This window comes from Vanacampus margaritifer, chromosome 20 (assembly GCF_051991255.1).
Source record: "Vanacampus margaritifer isolate UIUO_Vmar chromosome 20, RoL_Vmar_1.0, whole genome shotgun sequence".
NCBI classification, from domain to species: Eukaryota; Metazoa; Chordata; class Actinopteri; order Syngnathiformes; family Syngnathidae; genus Vanacampus; species Vanacampus margaritifer.
In genome coordinates, this window is record NC_135451.1 from 12012177 (window position 1) to 12033173 (window position 20997).

Here is a 20997-nt window from a genome sequence, read left to right on the forward strand (position 1 = left end):
TTTGTTTAAAAAATAAAGGCTAGTGCAATGGAAGTTGATTAATTTCTACTGCATCTTTAAACCAAGAGGTCCATCGAGAGGTGTCACAAATACCGCAAGTGCTTCATGAAGCTTCATTTGTCCATCACTAAATATAGTTAAGTTAAATCATTATTTAAAAATCTGTTGAAAGAGCCTGTGGCAACATGGCCCTGGTTGATCTCTTATACTCTGCTGCCACTTGATGGCCGTTTTTTGTAATAACTACCATTGCTTTAAGCGATGCTCTTGCATTAAAAAACAAAATAAACATAAAAAAAATGTATAAATACGTTTTTGGGACCATGGCGATATTTAAAATAGAACGTTTTTATATGTTTTTGGGAGTAAATGAGTTAAAAGAAATGCAGGTAAACTATCAACTGCGCTATTGTAAAATGTTGGTACAAACACTACAATCTAATATTGACTTCACATCGCCCACACCTTGTGGTTATATTTGGCAGTTGAGAGGACAAAAGTTTGATTGAAGTGGCATTAAAAAGAGAAGAAAAAAAATTTAACCTGCAAATAAACCATATCATTAAAGCATATTATTGCAAAAATATCATATGGCGCGCATGTCGCCCACTCCAAAATGATCACACTTTAGTGGCCTTAAAAATCGTCTTTTTAAAGCTGCATATGAACCAAAAGGGGAAAATAATCGTTTTGTTAGTAAATCTGTACAGTGAGTATGAGCAATAATCTCATTCACAGCTCCCACGTCGACACAAACCATTATCTTCATCCCCAGAAGCTTGTAAAAAATCAATAATGTGACTGTAAAGTGCACGTTTCCCCCTCATTGTCAGCCCTTGTGCCGTCGATAGAACCGTGCGCCATCGTCCCGTGTCCTCCCGCTCAACTTTTTGCCTCCCACCTGAAAAAGCAGCCGTTAAAAAAAATAAAAATAAAAATGGCCGGGAATCTCCAGCCGAGATTTTCCTTCGTAAAGCTCACGCCTGAAATCGGATTAGAAAGAAGTGGACGGCGGCGGGGACAGTCTTGTATAATGTTCAGCAGGGGGCACTACTTTGATGTTTGGGGTGGGCGCTTGGCTTGCGGGGGCTTTGGGGAGGGACATTGCACTTTCCATGTGTTGGAATGTGATTTCAGTTGTAACAACAAACTGCATTCATAATCCAAGAATGAACCCCCAACCCCTTCCCCCGCCACCTTTGCAACCTCTGTTGTGATGTCATCACATTTCCAATATTGCAACGTGAAGACACGTGGAGACATTCTTTGATTTTTTGGGGGTCCCGGTGTGAAAAATTCCATTCGTGTACATTGCTACTGACTGTTTCTTCACATTCACTTCTGCATATGAAATATTTATTCATGTGCATCTGCCGTTCACAAACACAAATGAGTTTAACTACAGCCGACAGTCGTTTCATAATGAAAATAATCCCGTGTAAATGTGAGCAGATGTTTTCAGGCCATTTTGAATCTTAAAGCAATTTATTTCTTTATTTTTGCATTTCCATCTTGTTGCCAATTCATTTCAACGTCCCTCTTTTGGTGACGCGTATTAAGAAATTGGCATTTCTTGCTGCTCAAGTGTAGGCTGGACTACAGGTTAAAGGTTACACAGCTTTGAGAGGGAATGCTGATTTGAAATTTGCAGCAGTTGTTTTGGAGAATTTTCTTGCTCACTTTGAAGTTTGCTCCCTGCTGAGTGTCCTAACTTTGACACGAGCAGCACAGTGGCTGCGGCTATTTATACATCTTGTGGGAGAATACGTCCGCTCATCCCCCATCTAACATGACTGTCATTTCAGCCACTAGTAGTCAGTCGCTATTTGACAGCGCTGTATGTTCGAAGAGCATTTGAGAATTTGGTGCATTCAACTGGAATCACTTTTTAATTATTTTTTATTTTGTGAAAGAGTAAAATCCCCATTGCCGTTACAAATGTAAGTGTACAACTGAGTTTAAATGTACATTATGTACCGGTATTATTATTTTTTTAAACAATAGTGTTTAGTAGTATTTTTGTAAAGAAATTCCGTTGGAGATAACGTGCCACTTTTTCCTGATCTAGCCAAAGCAAAATTGTCATACAGTTTTAACAGTAGGTGAATTGTAGTGCTTTGTTTGGCCTCTAGGGTGTCTGTGGTCGGGTACTCCACATGTGTTTACTATCAGTGGTCGGTTGTAGGGACGACCATTTGGTTATGCTTCCAAGAATTAACGATGAGTTGACTATTTTCAATAATATGAACACAAACTACCGTTCCATGTAAATAGACGATTGTGTACATACACACGTCTGTGCTTCACTTCCAAAAATATTGAACCTCAAATTAATTAACCAAAGAGAACAAATAGCTTTACTTCATTTTAAATCCTATTATTTCCTTAAAAAAATATTTGGGAAAAAATTGAAAATACTGTTCTGACTGTGATGTTTGAGGTTTGAATAATCTATTCCAGCAACAAGTAGCGTTCAACTAATTGACTCATGGATTGTTATGCCCATCTTGAATTGTTGCAATCCATTTAGTTACAATGAATCAACAACCAATTTCAGACAATGGACAAATGTAATGATCATTCCATCAGTTAGAACTATATAATTAATACCCATAAAAATTAGGGCTTGGTATCGATTCAAATTTCCTCAATCGATATTGATTAATTATATTAAACATTATTAATTATTATAGATTTTTCTTAAACAAAGACATGATAAAAACTCCACAAACATTAAATATAAATTAAAAAGAATTGTCAAAGTGCAATAAGTCAGGTCTTTCATAAATATAAGAAAATTCTTTAAAATTCACGTAAACAGTAAATTTTAAGAAAACAGGAAGACACAAAAAAAATGTCTGTTAAAATTCTATTTTGTTGTTTAATTTATGGGGGGGGAAGTGGTATTAAAATAATTGATTCATGGTTTAATGAATTTATATCATGCTCGAAAAGAAAAATTGATTCGATATCGATTATTCGATTTTTAAAACCCAGCCCTAATAAAAATAGTGGCTTTTTCAGGTTATTACCAGTGTTGGTTTGTTGTTTTCCCTCTTGTTGTCTGCAGTATATAGCGAAGTATCAGGGTCACAGTCAGAGAGTCCAAACCAATGCATCTCCTCCAATTCTCACAGTCTATTGATTCCCCCTCTGAAATTTATGTTGCCTTTCAGCGGGGCCCCCCTGCTGGGGCCCTCGCTGCTTCCCCCACCGGGGGGGGTCACGGTGACACAAGAGTGTCGGGCCAGATGCCGAGTGATCCCCTCCGATCCGGCTCTTCTTCTAAAAAGCCACATCCATCGCCGCCGCCAGTACAATCAGCGCCGACCCTGTTGAAATACCACACTTCAAACCTGAATCCCCGGCGTGGCTCGGGTTCTCTTGTTTTTACCGCACAACACAACGTGTAAATCTTCCGCGCAAATGCTCCGGGAAAAGAAAGATTGGAAGTGTTGACGACGCGGAGCGGGAAAGAAAAGGGGAAAAACAAAAATGCAGAACAAAACAAGCCAGCTGGTCCACCTTTTGGATTTGTTTTTTTTTTTTTTGTCAGGGTGTGTGTGAACCAAACACTCTTTGAAGTCTGCTTACAAGAACTGTACTGTGGCATCACTACGGCCACTACGAAGCCCCATGCAAAAATGTGCTGGCCGATTATAGCAAAGGCAATAGAATTGAGTCATAAATCACCTAAATTTTCATGCAAATGGCCGCCTCGGCGGGGCGTTTGTCGTGTGTGTGTACAGCGGCGTCAATGGCACATAAAAAGGTGCGTTTTGGCACTTAAAAGAGAACTCCCTGAGACATCTCGGCCCCGAATGCACACAGAAACTTCAAGGTCAAACAGCGCCACATAATAACTCTGACAAGCGCACACAATCGGGACGTACAACAAGACCGGGGAGTCGTTAAGGCTTTTATCTTGCGGGCTGAAGGGGGGGAAAGATCCACCCGACATCCCAGAGGGGGCTGATCAATCACAGCCTGAGTGGTTCAAACTGTTTGTGCCCGATTCGACATCTATCACTGTCCCGTGCAGTCTATTAAAAAAGAAGAAGAAAAAAAAAAGTACTTTTCAATTAGGGCATGGCGAAATAGAATCACAGCACTTGATTTATAGTGCAAGACTAATTACACGAGCTTTTGGGCTGCGACTTGAGGTTATTGTCTTTTGTGAAATGTCCGCCTGTGACTCAAGTGTGCACGTCCTTTCGAAAAACGCCTCCCGATCATGACATGGAGGCTGACAAGAAAACAAAAGAAAGGAGAAACACGCTCGAGTGTCTTTATGGCCGATGAGCATCCGCAAACGTATGCACGGCTTTCGCTAGGGTCGGATTTACACCGCAAGGTTCGAGTGAGACCATTTTTTTGGGTGTGGACGCGGTGTTCCCACGCTATGTTGCGCTTCACCTACTGCAATCTTGCGACGTGGCAGATTCCTTGCGGAGCTCGTCTTTGGCCGTCATATCGTATTATATGCCCTCACATGTGGGAAAGGAGAGCTACAGTCACCAATACAAATTTGGTGAGTCGATTTAATTTCGAGTCACAATAGTTCAATATGGATTTGATTTAATTCGATTCAATTGAGTCCAATATCGATGAATGTACATATATTTCTGGAAAATCAATTATTTTAAAATATCAAGGAAAAATACATAAATTCAACTTCAAAAAATGTGCTCAGTTTAGAGTGTATATTGTTGCTCACTTTTAACTCTTTGACTGCCAGACGTTTTCAGAAAAGGGATGCCGTGGGTGCCTGCCGATTTAAGCATTTTTGACTGATCTTTCAAGGTCCACAGAAAATGATGTGTTTGGACTATGGAAACACACATACTACCAAATGAAAGATTGGACTCTCATCTTTCATCAGAAAAAAAAGTTTGTTTCTACCTTATTCCGTTTTTCAGTAATCAACAATAGAAAATGGTTAGTTTCACCTGTTTTTGAAAAAAACGTCTTTTAACGTCTTTGGCACTCCTCCATAGGATTTTACTAAACGTTATTTAACGTTTTTGGCAGTCAAAGAGTTAAGCATTCACATGATGAGGTAGTGTGAAATGTCTTTCATTTCTAGTGAACAAGGAAGTGGATGGTGGGAGATTTACAGTACGTTCAAGCTTAAAGGCACAGCGCGGCCCATGAATACCATTAACTGGGAGCTCAATTGGCTCTACTATGGGATCAACCCTGGAGCAGTATGCAATAACATATGTAAAACAAATGTACAAATAAAAAGCATTCAAAGGCCCTTTGGTACATTCCTAGGGAAATTGGATTCAATGTAAATGCAGAACTACTTATAATGTACACGTAACAATGGCGGATATTTATTGCCGTGCGCGGAGACGGCACGATGAAGCTCGGCATTATCCGCAAACATGCTGACATTTAACAACGGAATCCGTTTCTAAAAGTGAGCGGGAACATCTCCAAAATCAAGATGGTGTGCTTTAAAGCCTTTCGCTACCGTAAAAGATGCCGTGCCACATATAGAGTATGTAATGGAGATGGGGAGAAGCTGGATGTCACATTCTCCATCAGTGAGCCTTAAAAGGATTTCACACCAGCCTAAGAAGGTCTACACCTCCCAGTCAGGTGCTACACCGGAGACAAGCGATGGCACTTTGGAGTAATCACTTTTTCTTTTTTTTTTAAGACTTGTCACACTACTACTGGTAGAATGGGTCCTCAGATACAGTACAGAGGTTTGACGTGTCTTTATGGTCACACAATTGTTTTTAACGGGAATGGAAATGGAATATTGTGCTCCGGCTCAAAGTCTGTCTCTGGGCTTTTTTTTTTGTTTTTTGCACTAAAGGATAGAAACAGGCAAGCGTCAATTCAAAGTCAAGTCTGACGCCACAACAATCGCCTTGCTATCCATGTACAGTATTGCTTGTTTCGCTTTGATTTTGAAGTTGGCCCTCACAGCCTATCGTCAACCGTTGCGTCGGCTAGCTTGACTAGCTAATGGTACTTTTGCGGTAATTTTGGCCAAACGTGTTGCAGGAGAGCTGCACGGTTTCCACCATTTTATTTCTGTGTCAGTGCACCGTAGCTTTCGATTATCCAGAAAATGCCCTTATGTGGTCCATGGTGCAAAAAAAGTGGACAGCGGGTTGGCTAGCCAAGAGAACTGTGCTAAGTAAGCTAACTGAACACAGGCATACTGCAAGTCAGAGGTGGGCCTTTCATTTTTTGAAAATGCAACTCTCAGTTGTGTTAAATATGAATTTAATATCTTAATATAAAAGCAACACATTTGCTCCCAAAAACATATAAATACGTTCTATTTTAAATATTACCATGATCCCAATACACTTTTATTTTTTTATACTAGAGCATACAGAAGGCTTTGATGCGGCCTATATCCTGAAGAGAATGCTTGAAGCAATGGTGGTTATTACAAAAACGGCCAGCAGGTGGCAGCAGAGTATAAGAGATCAACCAGGGCCATGTTGAAAAAAAGCTCTTTCCCCCACAGTTTTAAACAGATTTGTGAATAATGATGAAACTTAGCTATATTCTAATTCTAATTGCTGCAACACGGAAACAAATAGAAATGTACTTTTTTTCTGATGAAAGAAGAGACTCTAATCTGTCTTTTGGTAGGTTTTATGTTTTTATAGCAATAGAAAACAATATTCGGTGGGCCTTGCAAAATCAGTCAAAATCCAGTACAACAGCCGTGAGCGAAGGGAGTTGCGTCAGTGAAAATGGCCGGGAGTGAATGAGTGAATTAGCTGACATTGTGTAGCCCCCGTATAAGTATGTTGTAATCAAGACAAATTTAGATTATTTTTTTTTTTAAAAAAGCATTCACGGTTCATATTTGAGTTTTGTTTCGAAGGCCTTGAGATCAGGATGACGATGTTAATTTCCCAGCTTAGCAAGATGAAACAACCTTCCAAATTGCACGCACCTTCGCACATTGACGGCCGCCGTGGACCGGCATCCCCCCCCCCCCCCTCCCTCGAGAGAGGCAACGTGACAACACATCTGCCGCAAGGTAGACACCATCTCGCTTTTCAAAGTGCTTGGCGCTGCAACTCCTCATAAGAGGTTGATTTCAAAGTCAGTCGGCTCGACAGATTTCCTGCCCATGCGGATGCGCGCCGGAGTCACGCATGTCTGCGAGGCGCAGGTGATAATGGGGCCTTAATCGCCCCGCTGGTTCTGCTTGTCCCTCTCAATGTCACATATCCGGATGAACGTGGTAAATATCAGCCCAGAGTCTCGATAAGACCATTTTTTTTATCTGCTTTTGTCAGGCCAAGGTGCTGGTCACGTTGAAGCGGGTGCGAGATGAAAGGTGTGTGTGTATATGAAAGCGCGTACGCCCTAATCACCCGGTTAATACTATTTGGATGGTGCAAGTTTGGAACTGTTGGATTAAAAAATAAAGCCGAAATGAATGATTTTGCATGCGAGACGTAACGGGGAAAAAAAACGGCGGCTGCTTTGAGGCTAATTAGCATTTGCGACACTTGCGAGTGATCACAGCAGACAAGTGTAACGCTCCAGTCGTCGGTCAATAGCTTTTGTGTTCATGTAATTGGAGAATAATAACAATTAGGGCTTTATCGACTGTTAAAATCGGCTCTACTTACTTTGTATTTGCTAGCAATTCTGCTAATAGAAAATAGCTTCTTTTTTGGGGGGTTTGTTACCTCAACCGGCAAAGATTTCCAAAAAACCTTTGAAGCTATCTATGGGAAAAAGCTCAATGAAATTTGGTAACATGCTAGTTTTATTTGTCTTGTTTTTGCAGCTGCGAAATAGACGGTAGCAAAAATAAATAAATAAAAAAATACGCCCAAAAATCCAATAAATGTCTTTAATAAGCTCAGGCAATGGGAACCGTTCATGAATAATAGATCCTATATATGCAGATGTGAATGTGGACACAAAGCAGGGCTGGTCGCTACCATTATACGAGGTCACATGGAACGAGAAGCAGTCCATAAAATGGGAAAAAAACTTTATTGGTAGCCTCATTTAAATCAACACACAGGATCTGGATTTATTCTCATCAAGTCCTGATAAAATATACAATAAAATGTGAAGTCCAACCCCCAGAAAATGATCGAAAGCTCTTGGCCAGGCGCATGGCCGCCTCTTACCCTCTAACATTCCGTCGGCGCTCCCTCGCAGCATCCCCGCTGTTCTATACCATCTCATTTGTCATATATCAAACGTAAACTTCAGCGTCTTTACACATAGACGCCCGCACATGCTCCTGCAGGACGAATCAGCCGTGGCCGCGCTTTGGCCGCCGTCCAATCCTCATCTGAACAAACACAAGGACCATTTGCAGGTTGGCAGCCTCCGACGTGTTTGGCTTGCACGCTGCCTCGCCTCCCTCCCTTCTCACTTTATACTCCCGTTGACCCGTTTCGCTTTCAAAGTCAAAGGTGAAGTGGATGCTGAGAGCCGAGACGATCTGTGCGGTGATAAGGAATACAAGCATCTGACTTTTGAGGACGTGATATCAAATGGATTAAATGGGATTCAGTAGCAATTGTCTTGCTAATTAACTCATCACAGCATTGTCAAGAAATCGTGATATTTGGAACCTTAACGATAAACGGGTATTTGCCGGTTGTAGAAGAACCTCGAGACTTGCCACTTTCTAGGGGTGTTAGAAAAAATCGGTTCGGCAAAATATCGCGATATTACAGCGCGCAATTCTCTAATCGATTCGATATGCGGCCGAATCGATTTTTAAACATCAAATTTTGATGGGAATATTCAACAAAACATCTTACTTAGGGTTAGGATTCACACATTAAGCATGGAAAAAATGTTATATTAATGGAACATTAAGCCTTAATATTTTATTTCAGTGCTGTTCAAACATGAAACAGGCTGCAACCTGTTTGCTAAATGCAGTGGCTCAGTTATAATCCTGAATTTTCAGATAAATACATTTTCATACAAATCTTACAGTGAACATGTAGAAGTTTACTGATTAGTATTTTCTAAATTTGAGTTTTAAAAAATCGCAATAATAAATTTTTTGATTCGTATCGTGATACGAATCGAATCGCCAGGGTACTAGGCAATTCACACCCCTACCACTTACCCACGCGTTCTTAGCTAATAAATACATCTCGGTCCAGCGACCCTGAAAAGCAGGCCACGACAAAAGCCCTAAAACAAACGGCGTTGTAAAGACACCGTCCCATTGTGTATTTGTGACGAGGCTCGACTTGGAAGACGGTCTTTGGGGTGACACAAAGGCCGGCGGGGATCTGCTGTTTCTGTCGTTTTAAGCAAACAACAATGCTGTGGGAGGACCGCTTCCAGTGAATGCGAAATGCGCCATTGAGTCGCCGGGCCGAGCGCCCACAATGGGCCGGGCCATGCATCACAACAGCCAGGACGGGCCCAATATTAACATTTCCTTTCGACACGTGGCGAGAGGTTTTCTTTAACCCACCGAGGCTGAAAAGCGAATCGGCAGATAATAAGAAATTAAAAGGTAAAGACAGGCAGGGGGAGAAGGCCAAATCCTTGCCCCGGGGCTTCGCGTTGGAGCACAATGGCCACTGAGGCAGTCAAGGCAGCTTTATTTAGTAAAGGAGTCCATGTTTCTTATTTGCCCCCCTCCCCTAGCGCCACCTGCATTACAATTAACCTCATGGCAACCTTGAGGTCTCTGATTAGTGATGGCCTATTGTCTTGCTGCCATTGACTCCGGGTCCCCACTACCCTCGGCGCACTCGCAACCACAAATCAAACCCAGTTTCTGGCGGGGACTTTTTTTTTACCACGGGGAGCTTTCGGATCGGTGCCGGACTTGCGCTAGCTACCTGAGATGCCGCACAATACGTAGCCTAGCAACCGCACGTAAGTGCCAACGCTGGAAATGGATGATTTCTACTGTAGAGGTTAGGGTTAGCATAAGCGCGATATAGCAGGCGAACGCTGTATTGACAAAGGAGAGCATCCGAGACGGCACGTTCATAGAATGAAAAGCACGCCAGATGTCGGGTGGGGAAAAAAAAAAGCCCTGGAGGAGTAAATCAACACATTAAAGCATAATATCACCTCATGGACTTGAAGTGCAATCACTGCTTCTCTCCGGGGAGCTGTTAGACGATGTTTTGCCGCGACACTTTCAATCTCAACTACCTCCAAGTGGCCCACGCAACGACGTACGGCGGCGAACGCGGGCCGGGCTCGACACCGTGACAAAAAAAACATGCCTTTTGTTTTGGTTTAGCGTCTGAGGAAAAGGGTTGTGCTGTTTATTCTCCCCAAAAATGTACAATTTTACAGATTGGGTGGAGATGTCCACGTAACAGCATGCGGGAAAAATTCTCAAGATTGAACAGGAAGTCCGCCATTTTGGGTTGGAGCAGCCATTTTAGGTGAAATCCAGTGCTTGTATGTCGATGGAATTGACCGAAATAAGCACCGAAACTCTCAAGGAACACCGTCAAACACAAATGTCACAACAATTATACAGTGTATACTTATTATTAGCAACAGGTGGATATACAGTATGTTAAATGGTTTTATTTTCACAGTTTGTTACATTTCTTCGCGCGAATCAAAACATTTCCCATGAAACGTAGCGGCGCGCAGGCAAACCAAGACCCCATTATGTTCCCGTGCAAGCAAATCCGGCTGAGGAATTTGTCATTAATAACAGCGCAAGAAGGAGCTTTTTGAGGCGACAGTGGTCTGTGACAACAGGTTTTTTGGGGCACACCTGCCAGCTGCTCCAACTATTGGACACTGCTAGCTCCGTTTTGCCACATGCAGGTGCAGTGATGCAAACAAGATTGATTAGTCCAGGCTTTCTTATTTATTTTTTTTTTTTTGAAGCGCTTTCAGATGAAAGGCGAGCTTCTATTTTATTGTACTACTGTATAATCATTGTATTTGTTTCACTACAATTTACACACTGCAGATTGCCAAGATTTTGCTATCAAAGTAATGAATGTAATGAGCACGCTCATATCAGAATTAAGGTTTAAAAAAAAAAAAAAAAAAAAGGAATAAAAAGAAAACAAAGAAGCTATTAGGCCTCACATCTTTCGTATTGTAACAATACTCATTTGTCACACCCGGCGGTAAAACAAAACCACCAGCATAAACATCCCATACAGCTGGAGTTTATGGAGGGGATAAAAAAAATAAAGGGTATTAATATCCTTTAGAAAAATGCTTAGGCCTGTTGTTATCTTGCCGCAGATTCATCACTGCTCGTATTCCTTGTCCAGACCCCCCGCGGGCGTCATTGCTCATCCTTGCCATCCCACTAAACTGCATTATTTAGTTAGCAAGTCACGCCGTCGCCCTCCGACAATCAGCCACATTCACGCATTCAATATGCGAGTGCGCGCGCGCCGTCCAACGCGCTTTACTGGCTAAATTGAGGAATTCAATTCAAGGAGTGACGGTGCTCTCGCCAATAGTGCGTCTTCGTTACCTTTGCCAAGGAGTAGGAATAGTTTTGTCGCGGTTTGTTAGCAGAATAGCACACAATTGTACTCTTGATCTTAAACGAGATCGCACACGTCTACATTTTTAACTTTAATGTTTTGCTTCACCCCAAACTGCACACGTAAGCAGAAAAGCTTCTTTCTTAGAACTCCCTCGTAATCCGAAAGACAATCAAACATAACTGCCATATATAACCCTAAATATTGTGCTACTACTACTATTATGACTTTTTTTTTTAAAAGAATGGACTGAATCTTATGCGAGAGTTGCATTTTCAAGCTAAAATAACAGTATATTAAAGTCAGCAGTAATGATTTTCAAAAACACCATTTTATTAACTCATTCACTGCCATTAACGCCTATAAACGTCAAAAATTCATTTTTTTCCACATATATATATATATATATATATATATATGTGTGTATATGTGTGTATATATATATATATATATATAAAAAAACAAAAAAAAACATTTTATTTATTTTTTATTTATTTATTTTTTTTAAAAAGGAGAGCAATGATGATGTCAAATCGAATGAACAATACTGAGCTCTCCTGAAAAAATAAAATAAAAAATAAAATAAATAAATAAAAATAAAAATTCATTTTTCACTCTTTCTATTAGTTTAACATTTTTTCCCCACTTTTGTTACGAAGAGTATGAAAACCTAGACATTTTTTTTTAATAATGCTTTTTTTTTTTTTGATTATTAAAAATTAGGGGCGTCAGGCGATGAATTTTTTTTAGTTGTAATTAATCGCATAACTTCAAAAGTTAACTCACGATTAATCACAAATTTTATATCTGTTCTAAATGTACGATCATTTTTTTCCGAGGTTTTCATACTTTTATTAACAAAAGTGGGGAAAAAATGTTAAACTAATAGGAATAGATCAAATACATTTTTGACGTCTATAGCCGTCAATGGCACTGAATGAGTCAATGTATTATTACTCCTTTTTATTCAGAAATAGATGCCCTTATTCACTAACAAATATGAATATTATATGTATATATGAATTCTAAACCAAAAAAAAAAAGACTATTCATGCATTTATGTGAGGATTTGTCACAATCATGTCAGGGCTTGTAATTTGGTGTGAAGTGATTTGTTTTTTTTTGCTTCTGGTTCTAATGTAGGAATGCACTTTTGTAAATGATACATGATCATTTATTGACAAATACTTAGTGGACCACTATTGGGCCCTAAATAATAAATAGGTATACAAAAAAGTGTTTTATTCGATAAAACCTGTACCTTTAAAACTTTTTGGGGAAGTGAATAGTAAAAAAACGAAAAGTCTTGTTTTGTTGGGGAACCAAATTTGGATTGTTTTGCCATGCCACAGTTGAGGGCCATCGACGACTCCATGCAACATCCATATGGTGGAGTGCAGACATACTCCAAGTGGATTGTCACTAAAAACAAACCAGATGTGGACTGATGTGAAGGAGGCCCAAATGATGACCCACCAATGTGAGGGAAGTTGCATCCAGGCGTAACGATGCAACTCCACAAATTCAAGGTGGATCCCCCCACCCTCTTTTTTTTACATCCCTCTTCTGGGCCAACTTGGACCAGATGACCTTGAAAACACGTACCATGTGACTTAAGATCCGGACAAAAAATCTCAAGCGCTTCCAGAGACCTGACAAGTCAAGAAGCCACTGAATATCCCCGAGGATATTAGCACACGCTAATTGAGGAATGATGGAATGAAGCCAATCAAAGAAGGAATAAAAGAAAAAGAATGCAACGGGGCCCGTCGTGCCTGTCAGGTCGGTTGACGGGCGTTTTGGGGGAAGAATGATTTGGGAACTCGCACCTGGCAGACGGAGAGATTTCACGCTAGGCCGCCACGCCGGAGACGCTCCAGCGAGAGTCGTCTTCGACTCGCGTTGTCTCCCCTCCAACAAACATTTGCTCGCAAATACTTTAAAATGTCGTACTTTTAATCATGTTGACGATGCAGCGATTTATTAGAAACGATGCGTCTCGAACCAAATGTGTCCCGGTGACATGCTACGCGGCCATCCCGCCGGCAGCTGATTGGATTTCGCCAAAAGTTGGTCCAGAGAAAATCTCCCACTGAGAGCAAAATTGACTTACGTCTGTCGGCGGCCGGCGAGATGAAGGGCGTCCGGTCTTATCTCCCTCCATCCCGTGTCGTCCCCCCGCCGACCCCAATACTTTTTCCCGCTCGCCGCTGCGCCGTGTCCGCAACAATCTCAAACATAGCATGTCGAGCAGACGCTACCATGACGTTTTTTTTTATGCACTTTGTGTTGAGATTATTCTCGTGTTTGTGCCAACGTACGATAAGACGCATTTCGTGTTATCACTTCTACCGCCGTCCATTTTCAGCACCGTATGCGCTGTGGTTTATATACAGTAGTAGCTCAGCCAGATAAAAATGTCTCTCTTTGAAATGTTAAGATGAATTTTGTTGAATTCATGACACAAACCTTAAACCTCCGCACTTAGCCATGAAAAACTGTTGCTGTATCGATAGCCAACAATTTCAATACTAAACCGATTATGTTCGGAGATCAATAAACGCAGATCTGCAGCATCAGTTGTTTCATTTTCCCCAATTATTTTCCCCAATTATTTTCCCCAACTTCATCATCATTACCGAGTGTCTGATACTGCTCGGTGGCACAGTTGGTAAAGTGAATTGTCCAGTAACCACGAGGTCATAATTTCATAATTGATCTCTCAATTTATTTCATAAGCATTCCAATCTTAGCATTCAGCTATTAGCATTCAGCTTTCCCACGCAAGTTCTCCAGAAATTGCACTTAGTCTATTTTTATCATTGTGGTTACCATTTGAAAATAGTATACTGGAAACCGGAACCAGACCGTAAAAAAATCAGCACAATAATTAACATCCAAGAAAATAACCTGCTCTTGCTTTATTATTTGTCTGTCAACAGCTCGAGCTAATTGAATAAAAGGGTGCCGAGGACAGAGCCTTGGGGGACACCAGAATCATGGCGATAGCTGGGATTAAATGAGTACGGCTAGATATGATTTAAACCTGTCCATTGGTGAATCTGAAGTCATTCGTACCTGTAGTCGGTCGTATAGAACAGGTTTAACATTTATGATTGTCGACCCTGAACAGACCACGTTAGGAAGGACTGAATCACTCATAACACAAAAAAGCGCTAATCCCAAAACCCGTTTGCCGGTATGTGCGAACCCCGCTTCAAGGCGAAGTTGACGGGACGCAAATCCACATCCCGATGAATCGCACGTCGCGCGGATTACCGAGAACTATCTGACATGTTGAAAGCAGATCGGCGCCACTCGCGCGCTAAGAATTCAATTTGTATTCAATTGTGGCGACGTGAGGCCTCTGGCCACAAATACGAGACGGGCAGGTGGGGAAACGCACAATTAGTTGTTGAATCCGAGCGAGCGCAAGCGTAATAAACAGCAAACACCTGGACAGAGCCAGCGAGCGAGCGGCTTCGGCCCAATTATGATCAATCAGAGCAACAGGCAGCGCCGCCTAATTGGATATGCACGTCCTATTATGTACAAGGGGATGTTTGGCATTTTATTTCCAAAGTGTTGATTGGAGCAAATTGGAAGGATCACAGCTGCGCTGTTTGATCAATGGCGACTGCCAGCGTTGATATCAAAAAGCTGCACGGACGCTCGTGTGGATTTGAGGTGTGCACTTTTTTTTCTTTTTTTTTGATTTTTAGAGTTATACCACATTCAAAATCATAACACACTTTGCAATGGACTTTTTTTTTTTTTTTGCATAGGATGCGTTGTATGTAAACTTTGTACATGGTTAACAATCATCCATTTTTTTTAAATGATTGATTATTTATTTAATATAAAAAAGCTAATGAAGGAACACATTACGAACACAAATTATGACTCTTTTATTTTATTTTTTTATTTTTTTATTGACCACTGATGCCTGTTGCACTGCAAGATAATTTTTCACTTAACTCAACAATTATTTCACATATTTTAAAAAGCAATAGACAAAATGTATTTTATTACAAATTAAAAATATATATATAAATATATATATATATATATATTATAGAGGCCACCTTGGCACATTGCAAGTTAAGGTCTTAATTATCAGATTTCTTTTCATTTGAATTAATTTAGCAGTTTTTCCACCTTTTAAACCGGTTAATTAAAAAAATATGTTTGTTTTTTTATCTCATTGTAAGTAAAAAAAATTGTAAGTAAAAAGTTACCCCAAAAAAGTAAATAGTACATTTTCAATTTATATTTTATTGTATGACTTGAGAAGGTAATGAATTTAAATATTAAACACATATTTTACATTACCACTTGGCGCAAATGTTTACCCAGCCCTATTAAGTCTTTTAATTGGTTGACAAATACAAGTCAATTGCAGGCATGGCGTGTTTAATTGCATTAGTGATTAAATAAGGACGTTTATTAGCCTCTGCATTCCTTCTAATATTGCGTAAAATTGTCTTTTAAGGGACTGAATTCAATATTTTTTTTTGTTTCTCATTTGGTTCTACTTTAGTCTGGTAATTGATAATATTCCCTCCTACTTTGGATCCTGTTAATATCCTTTGCTTGCTATAAAGGGTACTGACACACACGCACTCACACACACACACACGCATGCGTGCTGGCATCCCTCGGTGGTCATATTGCACTTCCACCTGGCGAAAGCGAACGTGTGTGCGCGTGCGTGCCAAGCGCACTGCTTGCTGACCACCGGATTTTCTTTGCCAAATCCCACTACAGTAACCCCCCCCCCCCCCCCTTTACCAAACAATGACATCATAACTACTTGTGCTAAACACACTCCAGTATGAGAAATCAAATGTTTACAGTGATGTCGCATTTGACTGTAAGCTAATATTTGTCATCTCCATACTTTTCCTTTTGATGTGTGTGCGTGTTGCATGTGTGCGCCTAATGAAGTGACCATTAAGTGTCTGATTTGAATCTGTTGCGCAACAAGGAGAGAAGTCACACACAAAAAAAACAACAACAATATTGAACACCAAGTTCTTGTGGTGTGCTTTGATGGGAGGAAAATGTGATGTTCTTGAAGGATTGAAGTCTTTTTTTTTTTTTTTTTGTCTTTTGTGGCGACTCGTCACATGTTCACGTCTGGGAAGAGTCGAGGAATTTATTTCTTTGTTTCAGAGATTTGACCTACTCCGCTCTGGTAGTGGCAGACATTTTTGCTACGCCATGCTGATATTGTTACAATTTCTTAACAGTTTGTTGGACTTAAACCAAATCTGTTTTGCTTATTTTTCAGATTTTTGTGATTGTCCTGACATGATAAAGAGGAAAACGATAATGGCCTTAGAACAGGAAACGGAAATGCATCAACACAATAGTTGGACTTCAAATCTTGTGAGTATCTGCTAATGCTTTGCTTCCGGTTCGAAATGTTGCAAAGACAAATCGTCCTCATGTTGTCTCGCATGTTCACTCGCCATTTGTTTTTTTTTGCTGCTCCGTGGAAGCGTTTTTTTTTTCCCCCTGGACCCAAAAATGTTCAAAAGAGAAGCCCCGAGTCATTTAACATGTACTTAATGGGAGGGCCCTTGAGCCAGGCACTTCCTTCCCCGGGTTCCAAGACCCCTGCTCGGGCTTCCGGCCCTTTACACCCCAGCTTGCAGCAGGGAGCTAATTGGACCGGCCTCATTTAGCAACACGTCAAAAAAAAAAAAAAAAAGACTGGGGTGAAGGAGGGGTGGGCGGTGGGGGGAATCTGAGGGGTGTGCGACATCACTCGGGGTCTCCACAAATCTCCCCGTGCTGTCCTAATAGCGTGTCAGGCAACACAAGTGATGCTACGGGGGTCACACCTCACCGTCCATGTGTCACCATAACGAACACACAAGCTGCAGATGAATGGCCCAATCAGGCCTGTGCTTACATAATTTTTGGGGGGGTGGGCGGGGGAGGACTTTATTAACTCATTCACTGCCATCGACGGCTATAGACGTCCAAAATTCATTTGAACTATTTCTATTAGTTACACATTTTTTTCTCCCCCATTTTTGTTAACAAGAGTATGAAAGCCTAGAATTTTTTTTGTACATTTAGAACAGATATAAAAAAAATTGTGATTAATCGTGAGTTAACTAGTGAAGTCATGCAATTAATTACGATTACAATTTTTAATCACCTGATGCCCCTCATTTAATTCTTAATAATCTTTCTATTTTTATTTTTTTTTTTATAATCTTTTATTTTTTTATTTTTAAGAAAAGATTATTAAAATTAGGGGCGTCAGGCCATTACAATTTTTAATCGTAATTAATCGCATGACTCACGATTAATCACAAATTGTATGTCTGTTCTAAATGTACAAAAAAAATCTAGGCTTTCATACTCTTGTTAACAAAAATGGGGGGAAAAAAATGTGTAACTAATAGAAATAGTTCAAATTCGTTTTTGACGTCTGGAGCCGTCAATGGCAGTGAATGAGTTAAACACATTTAGGCATATTGAAAAAAAACCTGCCTTTTTTTTTTTTAATGTCAAACGTAAAATGTAGAAATGAATTATTTTTGTTGTTTATAGTAGGATGTTCATCATATAATGTCAACAAAGCCGGCGTTAAACTGAAATTGTCCCAATGCTCATTCGTTTTTGGTAGTCAACTTCCTGTTTACGGGATAATCAGTTCATATGTTGAGATGGAGAAAATAAATAAAAACACGCCTCATGGTGATCTTTTTAGCAGAATGTCTATCAATTGACTTTATAATACTGCATGTTCTCTAATATTTTTTAGGCTTACTATTTAAACACAGCAAATTAGTTTCGCCTCTCTAAGTAAACATGCACACACACACACACACACACATTCATCAGCCACAAATCATTAGATGACCCTGCACAATAATAATGAATACCTTTTTTTTTTTTTCACACCATGACAGAAAAACTATTTGAAATGTGTGATGCCATTATAATTGACTTATAGCCGTTGTATGTTGAAGCGTCAATCATATAGTGAGCCACATGGTGCTAACATTCTATAAGTGTGGTGCACCACAACTACTGTTGAATAATTAAGTCTTACAACATAACGTATATGACATCACATCAAAACTATTCAAATTGTACTTTTTACCTACCGCAAATGATTTTTAAACTGAATCGAATGACCTGCAAAGCCCCAATAATCGACATAGTTGAATTAGTAACCCTTAAGTGTTAACCTTATTGGTCAGATATTAAGACCTCGGTGTTACGCTGCAGACCACAAGCACTGCTAAATTATTCATCCCCTATTATGTTTTCATCTCAGATTAGCCAATTAAACATATTGGGTCAACTACTTAACATTGTGCCTGGTGAATGACGTCAATTACATTGCGTTAACTTCTTACTTAGGGTGCTCAGGGTGGAAATATTAGCCACGTTCCTCTTGTTGTCATGGACTTTTGTTTAATATGTTTAGAATCACAGGTGTACCTAATAGAGTGTCTCGTGAGCGCAAATGCTTAAAAGTAGCATTTTGCATCTTTTATATTTCATATTTGCATGTGAATTTCATTGGCACTATTTTTCCTTGGAGTTCTTCCGCGCGAGCGCGCACGCACCCAGGGCTGCATTTAGGCCTGTTTTAAAAAAAAAATAGGGCGTCACGTGTCGCGCGTCCGCAAATTAACGCACGAGTCAACACTTTATTCCATCAACTGCATTCTTTTTTTTCCCATTCCGTGACTTACGCAAAAATAATGAAAGTGCACGCAGAAAAGTTCCAAGCAAACCGAACGAGACGCTCCCGCGCGCATTTAAAGTGCTCGTTTATGAGCATATTTCGAGTTTCGCGCGACGAGGCGCCATCGGAAACATAGCTGGGCTGGCATGTGTCACTCGTGTTGGCCCACCGCAAGCTGGGGGATGATGGCAGCTCGTTACTTTTAACGTGCTGTTGACTTGGACATTATCTAGTCGCCACGTGCTTACTAATATAGAGAGATATGTTTTTTTTAACTATATATGCTATTTTTGTTGACTTAAGAAGGCCGCTTCATTATGTATCTGCCTTGGTAGAGGTAATTGTAGTTCTGATAAGGGAGGGGGGGGGGGTCTTTTGAAACTAATAGCACTCTCAAAAATGATATTTTTAAATAGATTTTCTATTCTAAATCATTTTATGATGTCCTTTATTAGCAAAGTAATATTTGGGTTGACAATTAGGTTCAAAATATTAGGAACATATTTCACCTTTGTGCAAGTCTTAACTACATATTTTCAATGAAATGACTATTTTTTTTAGATATATATTAGCCAGATAAATTTAAATGGCAATGTAAAAAATAGAAATGGCAAAACAATTGAGAATTAAATCTATTTTGAGATATTGGTGTATTCCTCAGTTTGTATTATGTTGCTTTTATTGTGGTAAGAATTAGCAGTGCGTCAGTCATAGTTGGAGATGTTGCTAATTTAATATGCACATGACATTAAGACAAACGTGAACATTATTAATTTTCGAAAGACATTTTTTTTAAATTGCTTTATTTTTTTATAGTGTTGTGAAAAATATGCTTTCATGTAATTTATTGTTGTGGCTTAGCTGGTTTGAATATGATCTGCAAATTAACAAACACACATTTTTCCTATATGTTTGACTGAGCTATTTCAAATATGTAATTCAAATTAACGCGAGTATAATTATTATTTTGAAATCTATTTTATGCCCCTCCCCACCCCGCGCCCCCCCAATGTGATGTTTGAAGACGACGTTGATTATTGTGGTGATTGTTTGCAGTGTGTTGCCTCACACTGAGAAATGTTTCCACTCAATTGGCCAAATATGGACAGCACAATATTAAAAACAGACAATGCACGATATACTCTACATGTTGTTTTCCCCAAAAAATAAAATAATAATCTTTAAGGCATCTGCTGTGTTGTGATGGCGTTTGTGTAAAAGAAGAGTGAAATGGCCTCTGCCTGACGACAGCATTGTTAAATAGAGTCGAAAAAGTCATTTTCGCGTCATTCCCCGGATGTAATAGTCCATGAAAAGGGAAATATGAATACATTTCAATACATTTAAAACTAGATGGCGCACACACACACACACACTTCCTCATTTTTTTGTGCCCACACACACACCATATCTCGTGTATTTTTGTTAGTTTTTTTTGTTGTGCCTATTTTGAAAAAAAAAAATCCAACAACTTTTTTTTTCTTTTCTTTTTTTTTTTTTTTTTAAGGCGTCCGTGCATTTCTGCCAAAAGCTTTTGCACACGCACGCCGATCACGACGTGATCTCTGGCTGCCTAATGGGCCGCTCAAGCAAGCTGCAGACAAACAATGAGGAAAAAAAAGAGGGGGTCTTGAGGTGGGAGGGGGGGGTTCACTTTTCATGCTTTTCATGCACTGCTGCACCCCCCCCCCCCCCCACAATCCCCTTCCACTGCCGCCTCCTCTATAAATCCACGCGATCCCACAAACGGAAATAAATTAGATTGCAAAATGAGATTCCCCAACAATTAAGTAAGGCCAACTTATTTTT

General features: G+C 40.0%; 1 protein-coding gene across 5 annotated transcripts in view; it reads left to right on the top strand.

Annotated features, from left to right (window-relative positions):
- The window catches only part of zic4 (zic family member 4), a 110169-nt gene that overhangs the window by 75014 nt on the left and 14158 nt on the right, over positions 1-20997 (top strand). For all 5 annotated transcript variants that reach the window (XM_077553907.1, XM_077553908.1, XM_077553905.1 and 2 more), the window contains one exon: positions 16762-16859. The gene's annotated coding sequence lies outside the window, so the exon portion shown is untranslated. The remainder of the gene's footprint in view (positions 1-16761; positions 16860-20997) is intronic.